The sequence below is a fragment of the Pelophylax lessonae genome (assembly GCF_965119305.1).
Source record: "Pelophylax lessonae genome assembly, chromosome: 4".
NCBI lineage: Eukaryota > Metazoa > Chordata > Amphibia > Anura > Ranidae > Pelophylax > Pelophylax lessonae.
Genome location: NC_138771.1, coordinates 198,285,941 through 198,312,256, shown reverse-complemented (window position 1 = coordinate 198,312,256; position 26,316 = coordinate 198,285,941). Strand labels below are relative to the sequence as shown.

General features: G+C 43.6%; 2 long non-coding RNA genes across 2 annotated transcripts; both read left to right on the top strand.

Annotated features, from left to right (window-relative positions):
- Nucleotides 1–12,576: 12,576 nt before the first annotated feature.
- Nucleotides 12,577–15,076, top strand: LOC309553294. Its single transcript, XR_014225153.1, has 2 exons — nucleotides 12,577–12,724; nucleotides 14,954–15,076. It is a non-coding gene; the product is annotated as an uncharacterized lncRNA (long non-coding RNA).
- Nucleotides 15,077–20,635: 5,559 nt separating this feature from the next.
- LOC309553295 lies at nucleotides 20,636–25,365 on the top strand. The gene is made up of 2 exons (XR_014225154.1): nucleotides 20,636–20,802; nucleotides 25,243–25,365. It is a non-coding gene; the product is annotated as an uncharacterized lncRNA (long non-coding RNA).
- Nucleotides 25,366–26,316: the final 951 nt, after the last annotated feature.

Here is a 26,316-nt window from a genome sequence, read left to right as displayed (position 1 = left end):
GTGAATGGCGTTGGGAATTTTTCATTAAATAGACCCTTTTATGTCATTTAATAAAAGAGTATTCCATTTATTTTCAGAAACAGAAGAAACAAAATCAGCACCTTCAGGAGGTATTTATTTATGTGCACATTCAGGAGGTATTAATGTAGACAAGGCAGACCGCCATTCCGTCAGGGAAAATTATGGAGATCTTGTGTTTCTGCTAAGCAGAAACACAGATCTCTGTCTTCCTCCAGTTAAGTCATCCCCACACAGTTAGAAGGCACTCCCTAGGAGCACACTTAACCCTTTGATATTCCCTGATATTAACCCCTTTCCTGACAGTGTCATTAATACAGTGAGAGTGCATTTTTTTAGCACTGATCATTGTATTAGTGTTAATGGTCCGCAAAAAAAAGTGTCAAAATGTGTCCGCCGCAATGTAGTCCTGCAAAAAATCGCTGATCACCGCCATTACTAGTAAAGAAAACTAAAAATTCCATAAAAATATCCCATAGTTTGTAGACGCTATAATTTTACACAAACCACTTATTATGCGCTTAATGGGACTTTTTTTTTTTTTTTACGAAAAAATATGTAGCAGAATACATATTGGCCTAAACTGAGGAATAAATCAAATTTTTGAAAAAAAAAAAACATATTGGCCATGTTTCATAGCATAAAGTAAAAAATATTGTTTTTTTTTCCAAAATTGTTGGTCTTTTTTTCTTATAGCGCAATAAATAGAAAACTTCAGAGGTGATCAAATACCACCAAAAAATGCATGAAGGGGGGTAAACCTTCCAGGGCTTAAGTGGTTAAAGAATGCTTGGATTCTTTCCTAAATGTACACAAAAAAACTGGGTTCTAACATTTATGGGTAAAATTAATCCAGGGAATATCCTTTGCCTCTCAGGGAATCAGGAAAGAATTTATTTCCTGCTGTAGCAAATTGGATCATGGTTTTCTGAAGTTTTTCACCTTCCTCTGTATTAACTGTGGGTATAGGATTGTGTATATGGGATTGTATGATTGTTTTTTTTTTTTATTGGTTGAACCAAGGAATTTTTAATTCCATAAATACAGACTCTTTTGTTCTTTTAATAGAGTTTGTCTTTTTTTAAACACTATATGGCTAAAACCAATGTTCTCTAAGTATTTTCTCTTCTGAATGAACAGTCTTTCATGTTGGGCACTGGTACATCACCAGTGCTGAAAGAACATTCCATCAGAAGTGAAAATAAACTTAGGAAAATAAGTAATTTCAAAATCTGCACAGAATGAATGAACACACAGATTGAGATCGTGAATGGCGTTGGGAATTTTTCATTAAATAGACTCTTTTATGTCATTTAATAAAAAAGTATTCCATTTATTTTCAGAAACAGAAGAAACAAAATCAGCATCTTCAGAAGGTATTTATTTATGTGCACATTCAGAAGGTATTAATGTAGACAAGGCAGACCTCTGTTCCGTCAGAGAAAATTATGGAGATCTTGTGTTTCTGCTAAGCAGAAACACAGATCTCTGTCTTCCTCCTGTTAAGTCACCCCCACTTAGTTAGAAAGCACTCCTTAGGAGCACACTTAACCCTTTGATTGCTCCTGATATTAACCCCTTTCCTGACAGTGTTGGATACCCTGGTAAAGGGCGTCACAGGGGGCAAGAGCACTATGCTGCCCCAGAACCCGAAGAACAAGTCCTTTCGTGGCAAGCGGGGTTCTACGTCTCGACCCACTCAGGGGTCCTTTCGTGACTTTCGGAACCAATTCAAGGGCCAGGGTAACTAGAAAAAGCCCTGGGCGGGCAAGCAGAAGTCGGGCAATGCCGGCTAGGCGGGTCAGTCCGCCTCCGCCTGAAGGGGCGCCCTCAACCAATTCCGGGGTGGGGGGACGTTTGGCTGCTCCAGATTTCGGACAGGTGAGTTCAGGAAATCGTTCGATCAGGTTACAAGATCGAATTCCTATCCCGGCCAGGGAACAGGTTTTTTGCCTCAAATCTTCACTTGCCTCCTGGGCGTCTGCAGGATCTGCACCGAGCGGTGCGGGACCTTCTTGCTCAGGGGGTGATTGTCCCGCCGGTGCCTCATCGGGACAGGTTTCGAAGTTTTTATTCAAATCTGTTCACGGTGCACAGGAAGGAGGGCAAAGTACGTCCAATTCTGGACCTGAAAGCGCTGAACCGCTTCGTGCGGGTTCGCAAGTTTCGAATGGAGTCTCTCCGTTCGGTGGTGGCCTCCCTGAGTCCAGGAGAATTCCTGGCCTCGATGGATCTGAAGGATGCGTATCTGCACATCCACATTTTCGAGGGTCACCAGAGGTACCTTCGGTTTGCTATCGCGGAGGACCACTATCAGTTTGTGGCGTTACCTTTCGGTCTCGCTTCGGCTCCAAGGGTTTTTACCAAGGTGCTGGTGCCGATTCTGGGCCTGTTGAGGGCATGGGGCATTGCGGTCTTGGGGTACCTAGACGATCTCCTTCTGAGATCGAGTGTCAGCCAAGACCTTCTGCGTGATCTGTCCACCACGGTACAGATGCTACAGGAGTTCGGATGGACCATCAACATTCAGAAATCGACGTTGTCGCCATCGGTCCGCTTTCCCTATCTGGGAATTATCCTGGACTCTGCTCAGGCAAAGGTGTTCTTGCCGGAGGACAAGCTCCGGACTTTGCAGGACGAGATCAGGTCCCTCAGGGACAATCCGTCCTCTTCACCCAGGACCTGTATGCGAGGCCTGGGGTTGATGGTTTCGGCCTTCGAGGCGATACCCTTTGCCCAGTTTCACACGCGGGCTCTCCAAGCGGAGATCCTGGCCAGGTGGGACAAACCCCCTCAGTCCCTGGATCTGAGTATCTCATTGAGTCGCCAGACCAGATTGGCTCTTCTGTGGTGGCTTCAGTCCCCGACGGTGTCGGAAGGCAAGTCATTCTGTCCGTTACTGTGGACGGTGATTGCCACGGATGCCAAACTGTCGGGCTGGGGTGGCGTCCTGGGCAACCTGTCTGCCCAGGGCCTTTGGTTGGAGGAGGAGCCTTCTCTCCCGATCAATGTGTTGGAATTGAGAGCGATCAAGCTCTGTCTCTTCCAGTGGTCGGACCGACTTCGGGGCCGTCCTGTTCGGGTACAGACAGACAATGCTACCGCAGTAGCTTACATCAACCACCAAGGGGGCACCAGGGGTGCCCGGGCGGCCCGGGAGGTGACTGACATTCTGTCATGGGCCGAGACTCATGTCCCGGCAATTTCAGCGGTTCACATTCCGCGTGTGGAGAACTGGCAGGCCGACTATCTGAGCCGCCAGACCCTGGACCAGGGGGAATGGTCCCTGCACTCGGAGGTCTTCCAAATGCTGTGTGCCAAGTGAGGATCCCCGGACGTGGATCTGTTCGCATCTCGGTTAAACCAAAAGGTGGAAAGGTTTGTGGCAAGAACGCGCGATCCTTTGGCAGACGCCTCGGATGCGTTGGTGGCCCCTTGGCATCAGTATCGTCTGATGTATGCCTTTCCTCCGATCCAGTTACTATCCAGGTTCCTCCGCAGGTTAGCCTTGGGACCGCACCTCGTGATTTTGGTGGCGCCGGACTTGCCACGCCGGTCCTGGTACGCAGGCGTTGTTCATCTGGCAGTGGCGCTTCCGTGGCGGCTGCCAATGCGGGAAGATCTCCTGTCTCAGGGTCCGATCTTCCATCCTGCTTTACAGTCGCTGGCTTTAATGGCCTGGCTGTTGAGACCCAGGTCCTGAGGGACAGGGGTCTCTCCTCTGAGGTCATCCCTACCCTTGTCAAGGCTAGAAAGACCTCCTCTTTTAAAATCTATTAACGTACCTGGAAGGCCTATTTCGCCTGGTGTGAGTCCAGGGAGTTCTCCCCTCGCTCGTACTCGGTGTCGAGAGTGTTGGCCTTCCTCCAGTCTGGGATGGACCTGGCGCTGGCCACGATAAAAGACCAGGTGTCCGCACTGGCTGTTCTTTTTCAACGCCCTGTGGCATCTCATTCCCTGGTTTGCACCTTCATTCAAGGTGTGCGACACTTGGCTCCTCCCAGGAAGGAGCCTCTACCTCCATGGGACTTGAACTTGGTTCTGTCTGTGTTACAGTGTGCTCCATTTGAAAACATATGGAAAATATCATTGCCTCTGCTGTCCAAGAAGGTTGCCTTTTTGGTGTCGATCACTTCGGCTCGCAGGGTGTCGGAACTGGCGGCGTTATCTTGCCGTTCTCCGTACTTAGTGATTCACAAGGATAAGGTGGTTTTGCGTCCGCAACCCTCCTTCCTTCCTAAGGTGATTTCTGAGTTCCACATTAATGAGGACATTGTCCTGCCTTCGCTTTGTACGAAGCCTAAGCATCCGAAGGAGATTGCTCTGCATTCCCTGAATGTTGTCAGGGCGATCAGGGTTTACCTATCATCCACGGAATCCTTTCGGAAGACGGATTCCCTCTTTGTCCTTCCTGAGGGATCTCGGAAGGGCATGGCTGCATCTGCAGCGACTATTGCCAAATGGATCAGACAGACCATTGAACAAGCTTATGCTTTGAAGGAACGGGTTCCACCCTTCCCTGTTAAAGTGCACTCTACCAGATCTGTGAGTGCGTCTTGGGCCTATTGGCATCGGGCCTCGGTGGCCCAGGTGTGCAAAGCTGTGACTTGGTCGTCTGTGCACACTTTTTCCAAATTCTACAAAGTAGATGTTCTGGCATCAGCTGATGCCTCCTTTGGCCGCAAGGTTCTCAGTGCGGCAGTGCCATGAAGGACCCTTGTTTTTTTCTATGGGTCCCTGGCTGTTGGTGTTTGCTTTCCTGGGCTGTTGCTCCTGTTGAGCATTGTTTTTCTGTTGCCCAGCAGGGTCTCTTACTGTGCATGTAAGATTCCTTTCTCTGATGTGGGTACTGTGTTGCCTTTTCTACGGTTGCGTCTCCCACCCCTCATGTTTATACTGCTTTGGGACATCCCAACAGTGATGACTTAGAGGCGACGGCGACTGTCGGAGGACGTAAGAGAAAACGGAATTTTTGTAAAATCTTACCTGTAAAATTCCTTTCTCTGAGTCCTCCGACAGTCGCCGCTCCCGCCCCTCTTTTGGGGTTGTGTTATTATTCATACTGCTATGCTACCAAACTGAGTTGGGAGTGACCATGCAGGGGGGGTATTGACCAGGAAGAATCAGGAAGGAATTTATTTCCTGCTGTAGCAAATTGGATCATGGTTTTCTGAAGTTTTTCACCTTCCTCTGTATTAACTGTGGGTATAGGATTGTGTATATGGGATTGTATGATTGTTTTTTTTTTTTTTATTTGTTGAACCAAGGAATTTTTAATTCTATAAATACAGACTCTTTTGTTCTTTTAATAGAGTTTGTCTTTTTTTAAACACTATGTGGCTAAAACCTATGTTCTCTAAGTATTTTCTCTTCTGAATGAACAGTCTTTCATTTTGGGCACTGGTACATCACTGCATTATGGCCACTAGATACATATGAGGTGCATAGGAAAAACATACGTCTTTGTGAAAAGAGGTACAATGTAAGAATTCCAGAGAACGCTAAAGGGAATTAGCACTATTGGTAACATTTATTAGCTCTTTTCTTCTAGCATTACCTGCAATTGTTACATTGTATATCTTTTTAAAAAAGCCATGTGTATTTCCTATTTTTCTTAGCTCCATCTCGTGGTTATAATGCAGTTTTTTACTACTGTCATAATAAAAGAACATTCCATCAGAAGTGAAAATAAACTTAGGAAAATAAGTCATTTCCAAATCTTCACAGAATGAATGAACACACAGATTGAGATTGTGAATGGCGTTGGGAATTTTTCATTAAATTGACCCTTTTATGTCATTTAAAAAAAGAGTAATCCATTTCTTTTCAGAAAAAGAAGAAACAGAACCAGCATTTTCAGAAGGTATTTATTTATGTGCACATTCAGAAGGTATTAATGTAGACAAGGCAGACCGCCGTTCCGTCAGAGAAAATGATGGTGATCTTGTGTTTCTGCTAAGCAGAAACACAGATCTCTGTCTTCCTCCAGTTAAGCCACCCCTACACAGTTAGAAAGCACTCCCTAGGAGCACACTTAACCCTTTGATTGCTCCTGATATTAACCCCTTCCCTGACAGTGTCATTAATACAGTGAGAGTGCATTTTTTTTAGCACTGATCACTGTATTTGTGTTAATGGTCCACAAAAAAAGTGTCAAAATGTGTCTGCAGCAATGTAGTCCTGCTAAAAATTGCTGATCACTGCCATTACTTGTAAAGAAAAATAAAAATTCCATAAAAATATTGCATAGATTGTGTACTTTTCTAAGAGTGCATTTTAGTGCTGCAAAAATTTGGCCTCTTTTGCTGTGTTAACTGTGCTACACACAGTGACAACTGGCCAATTATTTTTAGAACTTGTGTGATAAAACTGTGGCCCCCCAATATCACATATTGAAGTGGGGTGTTATTTAACAGTATACTTTTCTAAGATTGTATTTTAGTCCTGCAAAAATGTGTCCTCTTTTGCTGTGTTAACTGTGCTACACACAGTGACAACAGTTACTGGCCAATTATTTGTAGAACTGGTGTGATAAACCTGTGGCCCCCCAATACCACAGATTGAAGCGGGGTGTTATATACCTTTTTCCAGATATACTGCGATTCTCTAGAGACTTTTGTCACAGGGTAATTTAAAAACATGACAGGCAGAGGAAGAGGCAGACACTTACGCAGGGGTGGTAGGGGTAGGGCAGGAGCAGTAGGCCGGAGCCAAAGTGTGAAGTTTCAGAAGGTGCGTTTGATTACGTTAAAGGACGCACCAGACTTGGTTGAGTGGCTCACTCAGCCTTCCTCTTCCGCACCCATCCTCTCTATCTGCACCCTCTTCACTCTCTGCTGTGTGCACCCCCAAAGACACCACCACAAACACCACCACCACATACCCTCCGCTTGAGTCACTGGAATTATTTTCCGATCCATCACAAGATATTTGCGATGCGCAGCCATTCTTGGCATCGGATCAGGAAGAGGAGGTAGCAACAGCCACCACTCAGCAGCCTGACGACAGTACCCAGATCAGCCCAAGGAGGTTGGTTCCCGCTGTTGCTGCCTACTCTGAGATCTCGAATGTTAGTCGTGGGGAAGGTGACGTGGATGATGACATGTCTATGGACGTCTCGTGGGTGGCCACAAGAGAGGAAGAGGAGTTCAGAGGGAGAGACGGACCGGCAGATAGGGAGGAGAGGCAGGCAGAACTTGCATTGCAGAAGAGGTAAAAGCAGACTGCAAATGTATCAAGAGCGAGCCATCAACCATGTACAGTCACATCTGGTGCCACCAGGACGCTGGCACATGGCTCCGCAGTGTGGGCTTTTTTCAATGTGTTTTCGTCTTTCAACTTTTTTCAACAGTGTTGCCATCTGCAGCCTTTTCAGTCAACCCATAAGTCATGGTAAGCCCAACACTCACCTAGGGACAACCGCCTTACAGTAAGAAGGCACCTGATCTCTCATCGCCAAGCCCAGTGGGAGCAACACCGTCACGACCCACAAAGCCACACTCCAGGCTCTCACCGTCCAGCCTCTTCTCCTTCTCCTCTCTCCTCACAATTGTCCTCCACTCCGCCTTCCATCATGCCGTTGTCACATTGTTCTGGAAAATGTCAGGCTTCTGTGGCCCAAATGTTGGAGTGGAAAAAAATGATGAAGCCGGATAACCGTATTGCCCAACGTTTGACTGCTGGCTTGTCGGAACTGATAGCCCACCAATTACTGCCATATCAACTGGTGGACTTGGAGGCCTTTCGTAAATTTGTGGCCAATGGAACACCACAATGGAAGGTCCCAGGCAGGAAATAATTCTCGCAGTAGGGCATTCCAGAGCTTTATGGCCATGTTCAGCGGCAAGTGAATATATCTCTGGCACATAGTGCTAGTGCCAAGATACATCTGACCACAGACACATGGTCTAGCAAACACGGGCAGGGAAGGTATATCACTTTTACTGCCAACTGGGTGAACCTTCTGACAGCCGTCAAGCATGTAACCTGTGGCACCCGTGTAGATTTGGTTGTACCACCATGGATTGCATGCAGGCCTGCCTCTTCTTCTCCTCCTCCTCCATCCTCCCTCTCCTCCTCGGCTGACTCCTCCTTTTCCGCTGCTACCGTCTCTTCCACTGCACCGCCCAAGATCTCCAGAACCTATTCCACATGCCAGGTGAGACGTTGCCATGCTGTGCTGTGTCTGTTGTGCCTGGAAGCCAAGAGCCACACTGGTCCTGCACTCCTTTCAGCTTTGCGTTCACAGACAGATCAGTGGCTCAGACCGCTCAATTTGACAGTTGGTAAAGTGGTGTGCGACAATGGTGCCAATCTCCTGAGCGCGCTGAAACAGGGCGAAATAACACACGTGCCATGCATGGCACACGTCCTGAAATTGGTCGTGCAGTGATTCGTTGCTAAATACCCTGGTTTCCAGGACGTCTTGCGGCAGGCCAGGAAAATCTCGGGCCATTTCAGAAGATCTTACACAGCCATAGCTCGGCTTGATGACATTCAGCGGTGACACAACCTGCCCGTCAGGCATCTTATTTGTTACTGTCCGACGCGATGGAACTCAATGTTGCATATGTTTGATAGGCTGCTTTAGCAGAAATGTGCAGTTAAAGACTACCTGTATGAACTCTGCGGGAGGACAGGTTCTGGGTTTTTTTCACCTCGCCAGTGGCTGCTCATGCGAGATGCATGCAGACTCCTGCGGCCATTCGATGAGATAACCAAACTGGTCAGTCACGACTAGGGCGCCATCAGTGACATCATACCTTACGCCTTCTTTCTGGAGCGTGCATTGCGTCGTATCATTGATAAAGCCGTCGAGGAGCAGGAGCAGGAAGATGAGGAAGTCGCAATGTTGGATGAATTCCCAGTGGGTGCTACTCCATCTGAGACAAATCAACAACAGGAGTCTTAAGAGGAGTCAGAGGAGGTTGGTGCCGGGGGGGATGAGGAGGAGCAAGAAGAGCAGGCTTTAAACCTTTCTGGGATCCCTGGTGTTATGTGTGGATGGGGGGGAGGAGAACGAGGACGACATTATCCTGGATGATGAGCTGGAAGCAGGCCACTACACCACTTCCAGTTTAGTGCGAATGGGGGCCTACATGCTCCAGTGTTTTAAGGGGGACCCCTGTATAAAAAGCATAAAGGCCAAGGACCAGTACTGGGTGGCAACGTACTTAGACCCCCGGTACAAACAAAAAATGGCGGAAATGTTACCACAATCACAGAGGGCGGTCAGAATGCTGCACTTCCAGGCCTTGCTCCGGGAAATGCTGCATTCTGCTTTTGCGTGCGCTGGCAGAGGAATTTCCAGTCACAGGGAGACAGTTGCGGGTAGCAATCCGGCAGCGCCTGCAAGAAGAGGGCGGTTTGAAGATGTATTGGTCACTTCAGATATGAGATCCTTCTTTCAGCCGAACCATCGACAGCTGTACTCCGGATCCAGCATCAGGGAACGCCTAGAGCGACAGATTTCAGACTACATCGGGATACTGGCCGATGTGGACGCTCTGAGGAGTGATGAATCCCTGGACTACTGGGAGGGCAGGCTTGACCTCTGGCCAGAGCTTGCACAATTTGCAATGGAACTGTTGGCTTGCCCCCCATCCAGTGTCCTGTCCGAAAGGACGTTCAGCGCAGCAGGCAGGATCGTGACCGATAATCGCACTCGCCTAGCTCATGACAGTGTAGACTACCTCGCATTTATAAAAATTAATGAGGCATGGATCTCTGAGGAATTCAATACATGTGACCAGTAGACCATGTTTCATTGAAATTCCTCATGACAGGCCACAAATATCCGCCTGATCGCCATCCACCCACAACAATTCCTGGTCCTTGTCTTCGCTAAATACAGCGGCATAAAAGGCATTTCATGTCAATGGAATGCCAAATTTGTGGGGCCTTTCATGGCCGACAATTTTCTGTGAATGCCTAATGTACCTCCAGCCACCAAATACTACGTTCTTTGCTGTCAGGTAAACCCATATGGTCTAATTTTTGGGGCCTATACTGGCTGACACTTACTTCTGTATCCTGTGAATGCCTAATGTACCTCCAGCCATCAAATACTACGTTCTTAGCTGTCAGGTAAACGCATGTGAGCTAATTTTTGGGGCCTTTCATGGCCGACACTTACTTCTGTATCCTGTGAATACCTAATGTACCTTCAGCCACAGAATACAATGTTCTTAGCTGTCAGGTAAACACATGTGGGCTAATTTTAGGGGCCTGAAATTGCTGACACTTACTTCTTTATCCTGTGAATGCCTAATTTTTCAGACTGGAATTGAAAATCAATGGGTCTGTAAAGGTTCCGCCAAATTGTTGAATGGATGCAGACCCATTTTACAGATGTGTGAATGGACCCTATATGTATTTGACATGTATTTACCGGCTGCTGTCAGTTCTGGCTGATTTATGAAAAAAAAAAAATGTTTTTGCTGTAGAAAAAAAAAAAAATTAGGGCAGCTTTTCCAATTGCAATACTTCTGTTATGACATTGTCCATGTGCTGGGACTATTTGTGCACAGCTAGTAAGTCTTTTGTGACTGCAAATATGTCCTAAAGGTTTTCAAAGTTCGCCTCTTATTAAAGTCAATGGGGCCCGCCGCGAACTCACGGTTCGCGGACTTTTGAGAAAATTTGTGGCTGACGTTCGCGAACAGCCCCGGCCGATGTTCGTCCATTACTACTGAAGATGCATTTGCATTGCAGGCAAAGCAGTTTAAATGCAGCCATTTGTGTATGAATAGCATTTGTTTGAGCAGTGCAGTATACAAATGCGAACACATGTATTTGATATATGCAAGCCTTTACACTCCTTCAGCATCCCAGGCAGAGGGTCAGTTAGCAATCCTGATCTCAGACAGGGGCAGGGCCTGTTTTAGAAAAACTAGGGCCTTAGGCAGATACTGTATAAAGTAGTGTTCCAGCTCCTTGCACCACTGCTGTTCTACCAACTAAAGCCGGCCATAAACGGTTTGAATCTCAGCTGGTTCAGCAGGAACCAGCCAAGATTTGAATCATGTGTGGGCAGGCTATTGTACCCAAGTTAATCGATCAATCAATTTGGGTGCAACCAGCCTGTCAAGTTTTTCATGCAATTATTGCTAGCGGCTATAGCCACTAGCAATAATCACTGTGTGTTCTCCTGGCCTGGGAGGCTTCCCCTCCCCCTTCATGGGGAGAACACAATAGCTTAGCGAAGGGGATTCCCCCATCAACCCTGAATTTAGTGATTTTCTCTCATTACAGGAAAAAAATCACTCCATCTATAGCCGGCCTAAGGCTCTGGGACCCCACCTAGATAGGATAACAATAGGAGTAGGGAAATAAAATATCCACTCTTAAAGCGTTACCTGATCCCAGATGGTAAAAGTTGTTAACCTCCCTGGCAGTATACCCGAGAGTGGCTCAGGGTTAATATACAGTGCCAAAAACAGTAACCCCCGAGCCACACTGGGGATTACCCCACAATCAAACTTACCTTCCACTGTGATCCCCACGCCGTCCTCCAGCCATCCTCATGCTGTCCTTGCTGTGTGATTCGATCGATGCGTCACCTGTCTTCCGGTTCCCTTCCCTACAAGCGCTGCGACGCAGGGGGGTTGGAACTGGCGGGAGATTAAAAAAAAATAAAAAAAACAAATGACATGATACAGTGTAATCTGTTAGGATTACAACTTTGTATCATGCCATTTCACCACAGGTTTTCACCTAGTGGCTTTTCCAGTGCCCTGCCTGTACTTTTTGCGATTCTTTATGCCTGGAAAATTGAGAACGTCCATGGCGTCCAAAAAGCATTCTTTTAGCTCAAAAGCACTTTTGGACGAACTGGAAAACAGCAACGGTGAATCAGAATTATTTGAAGAAGTGAGCGATAGTGATTCGTGGGAAAATTTGTCATCAGACTCTAAAAGGGACAGCAGCGACGATTCTGCGAATGATCTCAGTGATATGCGAACTTGGTGCTCTATTGACTGGGGTACGGATCAGGCAGTACCCCCAAGATTCCCATTTACTGGAGTACCTGGTATGAAAGTTGACGTTGACCATGACAACCCCTTGGTATACCTTCCAATTATTTCTGACCGATGAGGTTATTGAAAAAATAGTTACTGAGACAAACCGGTACAAAGCGCAACGATTGGCTACCCACCGGAAGTTTGCAAGATGCAGAAAGTGGGAACCAGTGGCCAAAGATGACATTTGGAAATTTATGGGCCTAATAATTCTTCAGGGAGTGGTGGGGAAACCCCTGCAGAAGTGGTATTGGACAACCAATACATTACTTGCCACTTCATTCTTTGGCATAGTCATGTCAGTGTACAGATTCTCCCTCATAATGAAATATCTCCACTCCACTTTCCATGCAAAACAATGTACCGCTTTTAGCACAAAAATTCTGAAATAATCAGGGAGGTTAATGATGGCATCCTAGAGCCATGAGGAAGTGCAGGGAAAAATTGTTATGTTTATGTACTGAAATTATACTAACACTATAGTGTTTTTTGGAACATTTTTTACTGGTTTAATATGTGTTTTTGCCTCTTCCCAGTGCCTCCCTCTGCTCCCATTTGTAATATTCAGGGCTTCCTGGATATTGGAAGTGACCTTACTCTATCATGCAGCTCACAAGAGGGATTGCCAAATCCAACTTACCATTGGAAGAAGGTGGAAGGTTCTAATCTGACCTCTATAACTCAAGGTAAGCAAACTAATATCTAAAGACCAGCCTCAGGAAACCCTTGAAAATAATTATCTACAACTCATGGGACATTAGCTTGATGCTCAATGGGAGGAATGTTCCTTACATTTGCAGTTAATGGGAAGAATCCCCTCTTACAGATAGCTAAAAAGATTATTGGTGTCAGTGGTTATTCATTAGAGAGGCAGACATGGCTAATTCCTCAAGGAACCCCTAGCAACCTCTTGAGGAACCCTAGTGTTCCACGGAAACCTGATTGAGAAAGGTTGTTTTAGAGATAAGTGACATCTCTGTGAGTGCAGTTTATCATTTCACTAGAAACCAGTGACATCATTAAAGGAGTTGTAAAGTCAGAAGGTTTTCTCCATCGTTCATTGACGATCGCAGTCCCTGTTCTTCTTAACAGTAGGACACTAGGCAGAAAAAACTAGGCAGACTACAGGAGTAGGACACTAGGCAGAAAAAAAGTTCTGGCTACGCCTATGGGCAGTCCCAAGAGGTATACTCCCTCTCTCTGCTATAGGATGTCAGTTTTTTTTTTGCCTATTCAGGAGTAAGGACCTTATTCTTTGCTGGGATCTCTGGTCCTGGCAAAAAAGTTTTTTTCTAGTTAGGTTTTTTTATCCAGATATTTTCCTGTGAGATCTACAATCAACTAAGCTGGACTGGGCAACGGGCTGGATAGATAGATCCAGTGGTCACCCCAGCCAGCCAGCGAGCGAGCACAGACCCCAGCTCCGCGCTAGGTCAGCTGCGACATAGTCCCGCCGGACAGGGACTGGCCCTGTGTCTCACCAGGTCACATACGGCACTAGGCCGGCCCGCGTTGCAGCGTTACTATTGGTCAACAGCCCCCCCCACTTCAGTGGAGTGGGGTTCTGTCAGGAGATGGCTCCCGCCTGTTCCAGGTATAGTGAGTAATTGTAACCCTCTCTCCCCCTGGTGGGTTTTGGGGTAGATGCAGGCCCCTCCTTAGGACAGTCAGACTCCCGGGTTCCCCTCTGTCTGGTCATGCACCCCCTGTTTACCCCCCTCCCTCTCCCCCTCCTCCCCTCACTTTCTGTGGCTATGGGGCGTTTGAAGCTACCCCCGGGGGTTGGGGTCGGGCATCATGTGGGTGGGGGGTGCGTCGCAGGGCGAACGGATCAATCGTGTCAGGGGGGACTCGCCTGTCAGCTGTCGATCCCGTCCAGGGGCTGGGGGATCCCCTCGGGGGCCCCCAGAAGCCCTGCAGGCCACTCGGGGCCACCATTTTCTTGTAGTCCATGTGCTAATAAGATCGGCAGCCATGTTTGGCCATTTTCCGGTGGATTCCCATTGAAAATCAATGGAGGCCATGTTTTTGGAGTCCCTAGAGGTGTTTTTTTTGGCGGTGAAGCCCCCCCTCATACGCCAGTGCTGGCACTTAGGTTTCCTTATGATCACAGATCACTGCAGACATGTGCTGTACAGACATCCTGGGCCCTCCTGGTGCATCTCTGGTGCAGGTGGTGAGTCTGGGGGGTCTCTCTCTCTCTGCTGGGTGTCTACAGTGCCTTGTGCCTAACCTCTTGGGGGTGCTATAGCGCGGTGAGACGTTCCTAAACAGTGTTTTTTTCAATTTTTTTCTGCACGATGTGGAACACGTTTCCCCATCCGACCCCCTCTCAGGGGCTGCAGGGCCCTCCAGATCCCAGCCATCCATAGATGCACTGTCGGCGGTCCTGGAATCCTTTGTGTCCCGGGTGGAGGTGGCATTTAAGAGGTGAAGTGCCAAAAACGCCCCCTCTACCCCTGCCTCAACTAATGGTTCAGATTCTGAATCTGATTCAACCGCCGCAGACGTGGGTCTCCCTGCCGGGTCTACTTCCTCACTCCCTGTCTCCTCTGATTGTGAGGATGACACCTCTCCCTCGGCCACCGCACAAGAAAAAGGCACTGGTGGACGCACTGAGACGCTAAAAATGGAGGAAGGAGCTGCGACTGCACTGGGCTGCCTTTCTGCTGTAACTGATAGTCAGCATAAACACTAACTGAAATTAAACACTAAAAGCAGATACAAAAGCAAACCTGAGGGTACTGTTGCATAAGTCAGTTGGTAATTTTGGGACAAGATTCATTTTTTTTTATTTCAATAAGGTCATCCTCAATAGAAAAGGAGAATTACATAGAAAACTTACAGGCACTTGCAGGCAGTAATTGACCACTAAACTGCCATTCACTCTTTTTTTGCATATCTGTTCCCTTCAGACGAGGTTCAAGGAACAGCCCTCCTGAAGAATATAAGCACTGAAACCTCAGGAAGTTATCAGTGTGCATCATCCAATATTATGGGAACCAAAATCTGCATTCTACACCTGGAAATCTTTTCAGGTAAGTTCACCTAACATCTCTAAAACTGATGTGTAACAGATAACACACAGCCAGGATCCAGCTGGTCAAGAACTGGATGCAAGTTCGGTGCTTGACAGTCTGTATTCAGCCAATTATCATAAATTTACCCAGGGTATAGCTTAAGATCATGGGCCTTCATAGCAAAATTGTGATGGCGCCCCCAAGCCACCTCCCTATTGTCATTGAGCTTAACATAATGTATGTTTACATCAAGGGAAAAGGGAGGCATCTGTGCAGAGAATGAGTTTTTATTATTATTGTTTTTTTCCACAATAAAAATATACAAAAAAAAAAAAAAACAAACAGTAGAAAAAATATAGGGAAAAAAACAGAGGAGAGGAAAAACCCAACACGAAAACAACCTATATATTATGAACAGTAGCACTAGCAATTTAACTCTACTTTTACTGTAAAATGTACCCTATTTACTATTTCCCAAGTCTGCACACAGTATCATAATTAAAAAATCTGGACATTTCATGCGTTCTTTGTGTAATATCCCGCAATAGTCATTTTTTGAGCAATTCATAATGTAGAACCAAATAAAAGTAAATTAGAAGTTATTTTGTTTTTCTACATTATCTCCCCTGCTCTGTTTATAGGCCTTCTGGATGCTGTGTGTCCCTCCTAGTATTTTAGTATTCCTGAGAGGGATCTTTGTCCCTGAACACCCAGGGCTCTAAACACCAATACCACTCATTACAAAATTCAGCCTTGTCCAGCCGAAGCCTGATATAGACTTTGACAGGCTGTATGCATCAGGGTTGGACGATGCAACTGTCCCTCTCAGGAAGACTAAAAAGTAAGGAGGGACACAGTGCAACTGGACAGCCCATGTGCAAGGGGTCTTAGTACTCTGAAGCACATTTGTATACATCTTTTCACTGCTTCTCTCTCTCTTGTCTATGCCCACATCTGTGCGGTATGCTGCCATAGAGTCGAAAGGAGTTCTTTCCTAAGCTCTTGCAATCAGGAGAGATGGTCCCAGCTTACTGTAGTACAGAAATGGCTTGTCAGTGAGAGAGTTTAGAGGAAAGGATGAAAATAAAGCATTGGGCAGGCCATGCTTGTCTGAGTTTAAAAACTGTTTAGCTTTTGGCTTGTTTATATTAGCTGGGAAAAGAGTTCTCCAATTTAAAATGATAACTGGACATTTCACAACTGGCAAATATTACTTGGTTTTCCTCATCCTTATTGATTTTCCCAAAAAGTATTTTTAACATGTTTTGTGTGTTAACATAGTGTAGATGTTATGGCAACACAAAGTGAGCTTCAACCTTAACCCTAGGAAAGTCCTAGAAAAAATCTGGCCAAGATCTTTTTACAAAAGATTTACACAAATATTCCAGAAATTCACAATTTTCAGCAAACCTCAATTCGGTTCTTTTTCAAAAGCCAGGAGTTTTTGGTCTACATTTATTTGGTTTTCTTGTTCTTCTAATAAAACGTAAAACTTATTTTTTGTTTTTGTAATTTATTTATTTTCAGAAGAAACACTGCCACCATCAGATTATCCAGGTACTCATTAATTTATGTACACATAACTCTTTTATTGGCTTTGGACATAAAGAAATAAAATTCCCTCTTCTACTTCTTGGTCAGGGTCCAATTTAACTTTCAAAGAAATTTTATGTTTTTAGCATTAAAAAGGAAATTACACATTCTGTACTTTAATGGTAATTACCGTGAACTAATATTATAACTGAATACTATGCATTGCAAAGTTTGTTAAAGCTTTCCTGCTTTGTGATATTTAGGCTATGGTGTAAATTATTTTGTCCTTTAACCACTTTTAAACCAGAGGATTTTCCCCCTTAATGACCAGGCCATATTTTGCTATTCGGCACTGCGTGACTTTAACGGACAATTGCGCGGTCGTGCGACTCTGTACCCAAATAAAATTGACACCCTTTTTTTCCCACAAATAGAGCTTTCTTTTGGTGGTATTTGATCACCTGTGCAATTTTTATTTTTTGCGCTATAAACAAAAAAAGAGCGACAATTTAGAAAAAAAAAACAATATTTTTCACATTCTGCTATATTACATTCCCCCAAAAATATTTAAAAATCAAAATTTTTTTTTACATTTTAGGCCAATTTGTTTTCAGCTACATATTTTTGGTAAAAAAAAAAAAATCACAATAAGCGCATTTTGATTGGTTTGCGCAACATTTATTGCGTCCACTAACTACAGGAAAGATTTATGTCATTTTTATTGTTTTTTTTTTTTTTTTTTTTACTAGTAATGGCAGCGATCTGCGTTTTTTTGCGGGACCGCGGCATTGCGGCGGACAGATCGGACTCCTAACTGATATTTTTGACACTTTTGGGGGGACCAGTGACATTTCTACAGTAATCAGTGCTAAAAATAAGCACTGCTACTGTAATAATACCATTGGCAAGGAAGGGGTTAATACTATTGGTGATTAAGGGGTTAAATGTAAGCCTAGGGGAGTGATTCTAACTGTGGGGGGGGGGGTTGGGCTTTTGAAATGATCATAGAGACATGCAATCCTATATAGCAGGATTGCATGGTCTCTGTCATCGTTGCTGGGAGAAGGACGGGCGGCTGTGTTTACATCAGCCGTCCGTCCTTCTCTGTCAGCGGGGAGAAATTGCGGGTGTCAGGAGGTGATCGGAGCTGCCTGACATCTGCACTGGCTTCCCCGCTGATGATCGGGGGTGGGAGCTCCTCCCAGAAGAGATGTCGCCTATTAACGTGTTTTTGCCTGCAGCTGCCACACTGCTGACGTAAATAGGCAGTGCACTGACGGGAAGTGGTTAATGTTCTACACACCGTGTTTGCTTTACTCAGTTGATTCAGTTAAAGAATATCTTGGGGACTTTTTTTTACATTTTACATTTGGATGCAGTGATGAATGGTTAAGCCCCTGTATTTCTTTCTTTTTTTTGTTTTTGTTTTCTTTTTTTTCTTTTTTTTTGTTTTGCTGCCTGTCTTGATTATGGGAGATCTACCTGGCACAGCAGGATATGAGAAATATCTCCAAAGTAAGGGAAATCTTGTCTTAGTTGTCACCAAAACAAGTGTTTAGAGTGGAAGATTTCCCCTTTATTCCTGTTCTAGTTATAACTATATTAAAAGTTGTCTTTTCCCTCACTTTCATTCCTAGTGACAATGGACAAATAGAGGGGATAATAGCCCCAGTGTTGACACAAACAGCATTTAAAATCTGACAGGGGTTCTAAACCTTTCCTCCTATGTCCTAAATGGAAGAAAATTGTTTTCATGTGATTAGTCTTTATGTGTACATATACTATAAATAATATTACAGATAGAAAGACCCGGAGACCTTCTTCTGTAATGGTCATAATAATACCTCAGACTGTGCATTTCACATACATTTTTGGACTCTAATAAATGCACAAGGATGCTGTATAAAGTGGTATTCTGGTTAATGTAATGTCTTAAGACTAAGGTTGCTTTTTTAGCCCATGCTTCATGTTACACTAATAATCAAGGTGTAACATGAAGAATGGTCAAATAAAACATCTTCAAAACCATTTTCTTACATGAATCAAGAGGTGTTTCTGCCTGCAGCATCTTGTAAATGTTGGAATTTATCACTGCTGTGCATGGCTTTGCCCACAGAGCTACGTCACCTGGGTCCAGGAACTCTCAATAGAAATTACTAAAACTCACAGCTGCAGAGAGACGCTGCAGAATGCACCCAGCGATCCCCACTCCCTATTCCGTCTCTTTAGATTAGCAGCACTTACTCTAGCCTGGTCCGTGTCTCCAATTTGACCTGAGGCTGGGGGAATACATTGCAAAAACAGTGCATTACGTTTGTGACACACTGTTTATGGGATCAGTGCTCTGGGAGCTTCATTGCACATTTCCTATTTTATGCAAAACAATAAAAAAAATAAACCTAAAAGTATTTATTTCACAGGACTGTTAGCAGGCAGCTTTCAGTTACACTTATTAGTTGCCGGTGGTAGGAGCTTTAAAAGAACACTATACGAAGATACAAATTTAACAATTTTACAAGGATTTTTTTTTTTTTAAATGTGTCTTTGTTCCCTGTCTGTTATGCTTTTCTCTTCTCCTGCAGCTTTTTAGTTTAGGCGGCATTCACATGGTCATACACCCATGCGAGGGCAGAGTTCACCTTCACAGGGGTGTTCTGTGCATCCCGATACAGGCAGTCCCATTCATATCAATTGGGATGCAGCATCTACACAGACATAGCTGCTGCTCCCAATTCGACATACAGTAAATGTGGGTGGAGGTGCACAGTCCTTAATGCAAAGAGTATGCATTTGGTGCCATACACCCAAACCCACACAGATGTGAAATTGAGAGCAGCGGCTGTCTCCATGCAGACACTGCATCCCAATTGGCATGTATTGCTGCATAGGGATGCACACCTGTGCATGCCCATGTGGATAAACAAGGCCCTCGCATGAGTGTGTGCTGTATTATACCTATGTGAGCGAGGCTTTACATTTGGTGTGCAGCATTCACACTTATAGTTCATAATACAGTATATCATGTAGATTAGTGCAGTACAGTGCCAAAAAGAAAACCACCTTTGATTTGTTACAGAGAGCATCCCTTATCAGGAATGGTTCATTGTTTTACTTTTTCCTTTTGTGTCAGAACAGGATGATCAGGTTGAGTGGCAGGCTTCAAAGGCCATCTCCTGTCTAAGTTTATTGCTTATAACAGAAATGCAATTTTTATTGTCACAAAACTAAGGCATTGCTAATAATGCATGAAATAAAATGAAAGGCTTTATCAACTGTCAGTTTAAGGGCTTGGGTACATGAGCTTTGTTTTCCTGGTTGTTCTAAGCACACATAGAATGGAATTCAGCAGATTTCATTTATCTGGTGTGGATGACAAATGTGAGTCTTCTTTTGATCTGAATTTCTTTAGATGCAGCAGGTCCTATTGGAGATGCATGTACATTGCAGACAAATCAGTTTAAATGCAGCCTTTTATGTATGAATGCATGTGTTTGAGCAATGCTGCATACAAATATGTAATATATACAAACCATTACCCTTCTTCAGCATTCCAGGCAGAGTGTCAGTTATCAGTTCTGATATCAGACAGGAGCAGGGCTAGTTTTGGACATGCTAAGGCCCTGTGGTATTTTATGCGCATCATTTCAGCTCTTTGCAACCCCTGCAATTCTATGAACTAAAGCCCTGGGCCTCCACTTAATTCCAGCTCTAGAATGAAGACATGTCCCTCCCTGGGGGGGCTTACAACCTGACACTGGCTGACATTTCTCCTGTGATACAGTTAAATAACAATATACACATACCTATGCTTGAGAGGGACTCATGTCCCTAAATGTTTAAAAAAACTTAAGCGCTGAAATTCTAGGAAAGGTTTATTTTTTTTTAACATTTTTAAGCATTTTTTGCAAACAGAAGAGGGCCAAGTCCAAATATCTATCAGTAGTAGGAGACTTTATTATTACGTTAATATTGTTGTGTTCACATATGACACTTTATGGACAATAGTATTTTTCTGAAACATGTTTTACTGGTTTAATATGTGTTTTGCCTCTTCCCAGTGCCTCCCTCTGCTCCCATTTGCAACATTCAGGGCTCCCTGAACTTTGGAAGTGACATTACTCTATCATGCAGCTCACAAGAGGGAAATCCAAAACCCACCTACAATTGGGTGAAGGTGGAAGGTACTATTCTCCAGGACACCATAACGGAAGGTAAGCAAACTAATGTCTAAAGTCCATTGACTTCACTAAGACTGCAGCCTATGTATTAACTAGAGACTGACAACATCACTTAGAATGCAGCCTATCCTTCCACTAGAGACCATTGACATCACTAAGATTGCAGCCTATCCATTGACTAGAAATGAGCAACATCACTGAAAATCCCCATTTTATTTTTAAGACTGATGATATAGCTGAGGATACAGTGTAGGCATGTACCCTGATACTAGTTACAATATTGCGAATGCAGCCTATCCATTCACTAAAGACAAGTGACATCACTAAGATTGTTGACTATCCATTTACCAGTGACCTGTTACTTCACTAAGATAGCTGCCTATTCATTCAGTGAGACCAATGGCATCAAAGAGTCTGCATCTACAGTCTGTGTGTTGTCATTTCTTGGTACCCTGATCCTTGGCTTACAGTGGTGCTGGAAGAAGTAATCTGCATGGCCCTCTAGTTGATGTAGACATGTTCTTTGAAACTAGGAGGAGCATTTGTTAGACTGGTCACTGGGTGCACAACAAGTTAGCTCAGGTGATGGTGTTATTAATAGGAAATGCTGCTACTACAGCAAACAGCAGGCAGAATTTCCTGCTGAATTTTACCTACAAGGAGTTGGTGGCTGCATGAAAATGTGCCCCGACAATACATTTGTTTGTGCCCCAGCTATTTTTTTTAAGGCCCAGACAGCTTTATTGCTTTGAAGCTAAAAGATCCACATGGCAATCAAGAGACTAGTATTTAAAAATGAGGGCCAACAATATCTTTAAATACATATTTGGGTGCAGCTCTGCATATAAACCAATTGAACAAGCTGAAGTTAGAAGCTGATTGGCATACCATGCACAGCTGCACCATATTTTGCACTATCCAGATTTAGTGTAAGAACCCCACTAGATACAGTATTTACACACATACATTTCTTGTTCTGTGTCTAGAGAATGTACAGTGAGGGACAAAAGTATTTAATCCCCTCTTGATTTTGTATGTTTGTCCACTGACAAATAAATGATCAGTCTATAATTTAAATGGTAGATTTATTTTAACAGTTAGAGGCAGAATACCAAAAAAAATCCAGATAAACGCATTTCAAAAAAGTTATGAATTGATTTGCATTTTAATGAGTGAAATAGGTATTTGACCCTTTCGCAAAACATGACTTAGTACTTGGTGGCAAAACTATTGTTGGCAATCACAGAAGTCTGACGTTTCTTGTAGTTGGCCACCAGGTTTGTACACATGTCAGGAGGGATTGTGTCCCACTCCTCTTTGCAGATCCTCTCCAAGTCATTAGGGTTTTGAGGCTGACATTTGGTAACTCGAACCTTCAGCTCCCTCCACATATTTTCTATGGGATCAAAGTCTGGAGACTGGCTAGACCACTCCAGGACCTTAATGTACTTATTCTTGAGCCACTCCTTTGTTGCCTTGGCCATGTGTTTTGGGTCATTGTCTTGCTGGAATACCCATCCATGACCCATATTTCATTCCCTGGCTGAGGGAAGGAGGTTCTCACCCCAGATTTGACAGTACATGGCCCCGTCCATCGTCCCTTTAATGCAGTGAAGTTGTCCTGTCCCCTTAGCAGAAAAACACCCCCAGAGCATAATGTTTCCACCTCCATGTTTGACAGTGGGGATGGGTGTTCTTGCGGTTATAGGCAGCATTCCTCCTCCTCCAAACACAGGGAGTTGAGTTGATGCCAAAGAGCTTGATTTTGGTCTCATCTGGCCACAACACTTTTACCCAGTTCTCCTCTGTATCATTCAAATGTTCATTAGAAAACTTCAGACAGGCCTGTACATTTGCTTTATTGAGCGGGGACATTGCGGGCGCTGCAGGATTTCAGTCCTTCACAAGGTAGTGTGTTACCAATTGTTTTATTGGTGACTATGGTCCCAGCTGCTTTGAGATCGTCGACAAGATTCTCCCGTGTAGTTCGGGGCTGATTCCTCACCATTCTCATGATCTTTGAAACTCCACGAGTTGAAACCCTGCATGAAGCCCCAAGCCCCAGACCGAGGGAGAGTGATAGTTATGTTAAGTTTCTTCCACTTGTCACCCTCTCACCAAGCTGTTTGGCAATGTTCTTGTAGCCCATTCCAGCCTTGTATCAGTCTACAATCTTTTCCCTGACATCCTTGGACAGCATTTGGTCTTGGCCATGGTGGAGAGATTGGAATTTGAATGCTTTTGTAGACAGGTGTCTTTTATACAGGTAACAAGCTGAGATAAGGAGCACTCCCTTTAAAATAAACCTACTATTAAAATTATAGTCTGATCATTTCTTTGTCAGTGCAGGGTTACAAAAACTTTTTTTCCCTCACTGTAGAGCACAACCAGAAACACAGCACTGGATGCTATTAGGCAGATTACTATTAAACAGCATATGTCAGCTATAAAAAAAAAGTTACATTAATTAGTATTTAGATTTACAGGTTTTAAAGCAACATTTAAGAAATATTAGGAACTTGAGAAAGTCCTAAAAAGTCTAGTGTGTGTGTATTATAGGTGTTTCAGTTTGAGAAAAGGCAATTAATTTAAGTTAAGGACATCATTCTAAAAAAAAAACAAAAAAACAAAAAAAAACAGCATATGCTATACTCATAAATGGCTTGCGGTCATTGAATCCTAGATACTTAGACCATTTTTTTTCCATGATAAAGTTTTATTAAAGATTTTTAAAAAACAAAACAAGCATATCATAAGAAAAGATGGACAAGATCAAACTTAAGCATTCATATCATAATCTCAGGTTGTTCGCTGAAACTAGACCTAAGGGTCTAAAGAAATTTTACAGAGTAGTACAAAAGACAAAGCAAAACAAACAAAAACAAAAAGAAAAACAGAAAAGCAAACCCCGAGGCAAAGTATATGCCTGGTTCAAGACTATTCTAATCAATACGCACTTAAAGGACAGGTAAACAAGGAAGAATCCGGTAAGGCCTCTTTCACACGGCCACTCTGTATGTCCGTATATCACCCCATCTGTTTGCGGGTGATATACGGACATAATGCTTGTCAATGGGATTTCGGATGTCAGTCGATGACCATCCGCTGACATCTGATTTGCGTCCTTTCAGTTCTGTTCCGTTTTTTGGAACGGAACAGAACCCTATTTTTCTTCCGTTTAAAAAATGGAAAGGACGCAAAATCGGATGCCAGCGGTGTCATTCGCTGACATCCGCAATCCCCATAGACATGCATTATGTCCATATATCATCCGCAAATGGATGGGATGATATGCGGACATACGGACCGGACACAAGTGTCATCCGTGTCTGTGGAAAAAGAAAAAAGTGCCCGGAGCGGAGGAAAAAAATGGAGCGGCCGTGTGAAAGAGGCCTTAAGCTATATGTGTTGTGCTGCCTACAGAAACATATTCTGGGTAACAGCTCCCATGGGGAGAAAAAAAAAAACTTACACTGAATTTAGCAGTGTCAGAATGCATCACCTAATTAATTAGTAATAACTCTGTGAGTAATTTGCCTTAATATGTTATATTTTTTAAGGACAAATAAGACTCTTATTCCATGCATAATATATACCCTACTTATTCTTTTTTTACTACAAGTTGACAAAACTTTTAGATTATTTACGTTAGTTTTTCATTAAACAAAGTTATTATTGGATTTTTATTTACACACTGTATTAGGATCTGAACTGAGAGCTGTACTGAGGAAGTATGAAGGCTGTTCTTGTTTATCTTTCAGATACAGCCAGATAAATAGCATTTTCAGGGGTTCAGCAATGGCAATCTCCATATTTTCTTTAGCACAGGTTTTTTTCTTTAACACAGTGAAAAAAAAATCAAAAGACAAGTATGCAGCAAGTGAAGTCAGAGCAAGGCAGAATTTCTGGTCTGCACCCACAATATATTTATCAGTATGTGTGATATCATGCCTCATTGTGTACAGTCTACAGGAAAATCATTTTTTGTATTTTTTTGCAAAACTTAATACCTGGAGAGCCTGGTAGAAATTAGCAGCAGCATTAGTCTGCTGTGTGGTTTTGCCTCATCAGCTACAAGCAAACTTGAGAGTTTTCACTTTTGCATAAATCAATCAGTAATTTCATGACAAAATTCCTTTTTGGAGTTCACTAAGCTCATCTCTAAATTAAAACACATGGACACATAGATTTAGGCTGGTCATACATCATACAATTTTCTTATTCTTATTTAGATTTGCCAAAACCACATAACATTAGGTCAAACCTAAACACTTTTAATGTGTATGCAGTCAGAAAGGCCCCTGCACTACATAGTTAAAGGCAAATCTAAAGAAAATTGAATAAAAATTGTATAGTGTATGGCCAGCCCTACAGGCAGCGCAGTCAGTTACTAATTGCTAATTGATCCTTTTTTATGTACCGCCATTGCTGGACAGCTGGTCAGTCACTCTTGTGTGTATTTTCTCTCTTCAGACCAGGATCAAGGAACAGCCCTCCTGAAAAATATTAGCACTGAAACCTCAGGAAGTTATCAGTGTGTATCACACAATATTATAGGAAGTGAAACCTGCATTCTACACCTGAAGGTCATTAAAGGTAAGTTCACCTAACATCTGTGAAAACTGTTGTGTGACAGATTACACACTCCCATGATGCAGAACAGAAAGTGTAAAATACTATTTAAGGGTGAAAACATGAAATTCCTACAAATAGTTTGTTCTCTCCTGTCAATTTTGTTCTTGTCTTACTGTGAGATTTCTCTTCACTTCAAGTCTTGTGTATCAACATGACATGATCAAGAGTTTCTCCATAGCAAGGGAAATCCTATATTAGCAAATTGTTGCCAAAATTAGCGTCCCCATTGGAAGGTCCCCAGTGGTAACACAGACAATAACAAAAGCCCAAAAGGTTCTAACCCTTTCTGACTCTAACCAAAAGGAACAGAAAATGTGATTTATGTGGGGTTCACTTTTATAATAAAATATGATGAGATTTGATAATTTACTGTAGCTAGCTAAACCTACAGACTAGCATCTGTAATAGTTTTGCATTGTAGCAACTTTGCTTTACTGGATTGAGGTGCCATTCTTAATAAAGAGCACTGCAACGTACTAGTACATATATAGTGCGTTAATGTGTATTGCAGAAATGTACACATAACGACAATGCGAAAGTGTGATTCATCTCTAAAACACATTCAGACCTAAGGTAAGGTCTTTTTTTTCAAAAGCTTTTACATATGTTCTGAAAAAAGAAAACAAAACAATCTTTCACAAATCTCAGCTTAGTTCCCTTGTCAAAAGCCAGGAGTTTTTTTGTTCTATATCTTAAGAAATTCTTGTTCTTCTAATAAAATGTTTCTTTTTTTAACCTCTTCCTGTTGACGCTATAGCTGAAAGACGGCTACAGCGAGGACCATAATTGCTGGGAGGGCGTCCATGTACGTCCTCCCGCGGATGAGCTGCCTGCGTGTTCCCTGCAGAGCGCGCACGGCTCGCTCTGTGATGAGCGAGTCCATGAGAGCCAATGACAGCTGATCATGTGATG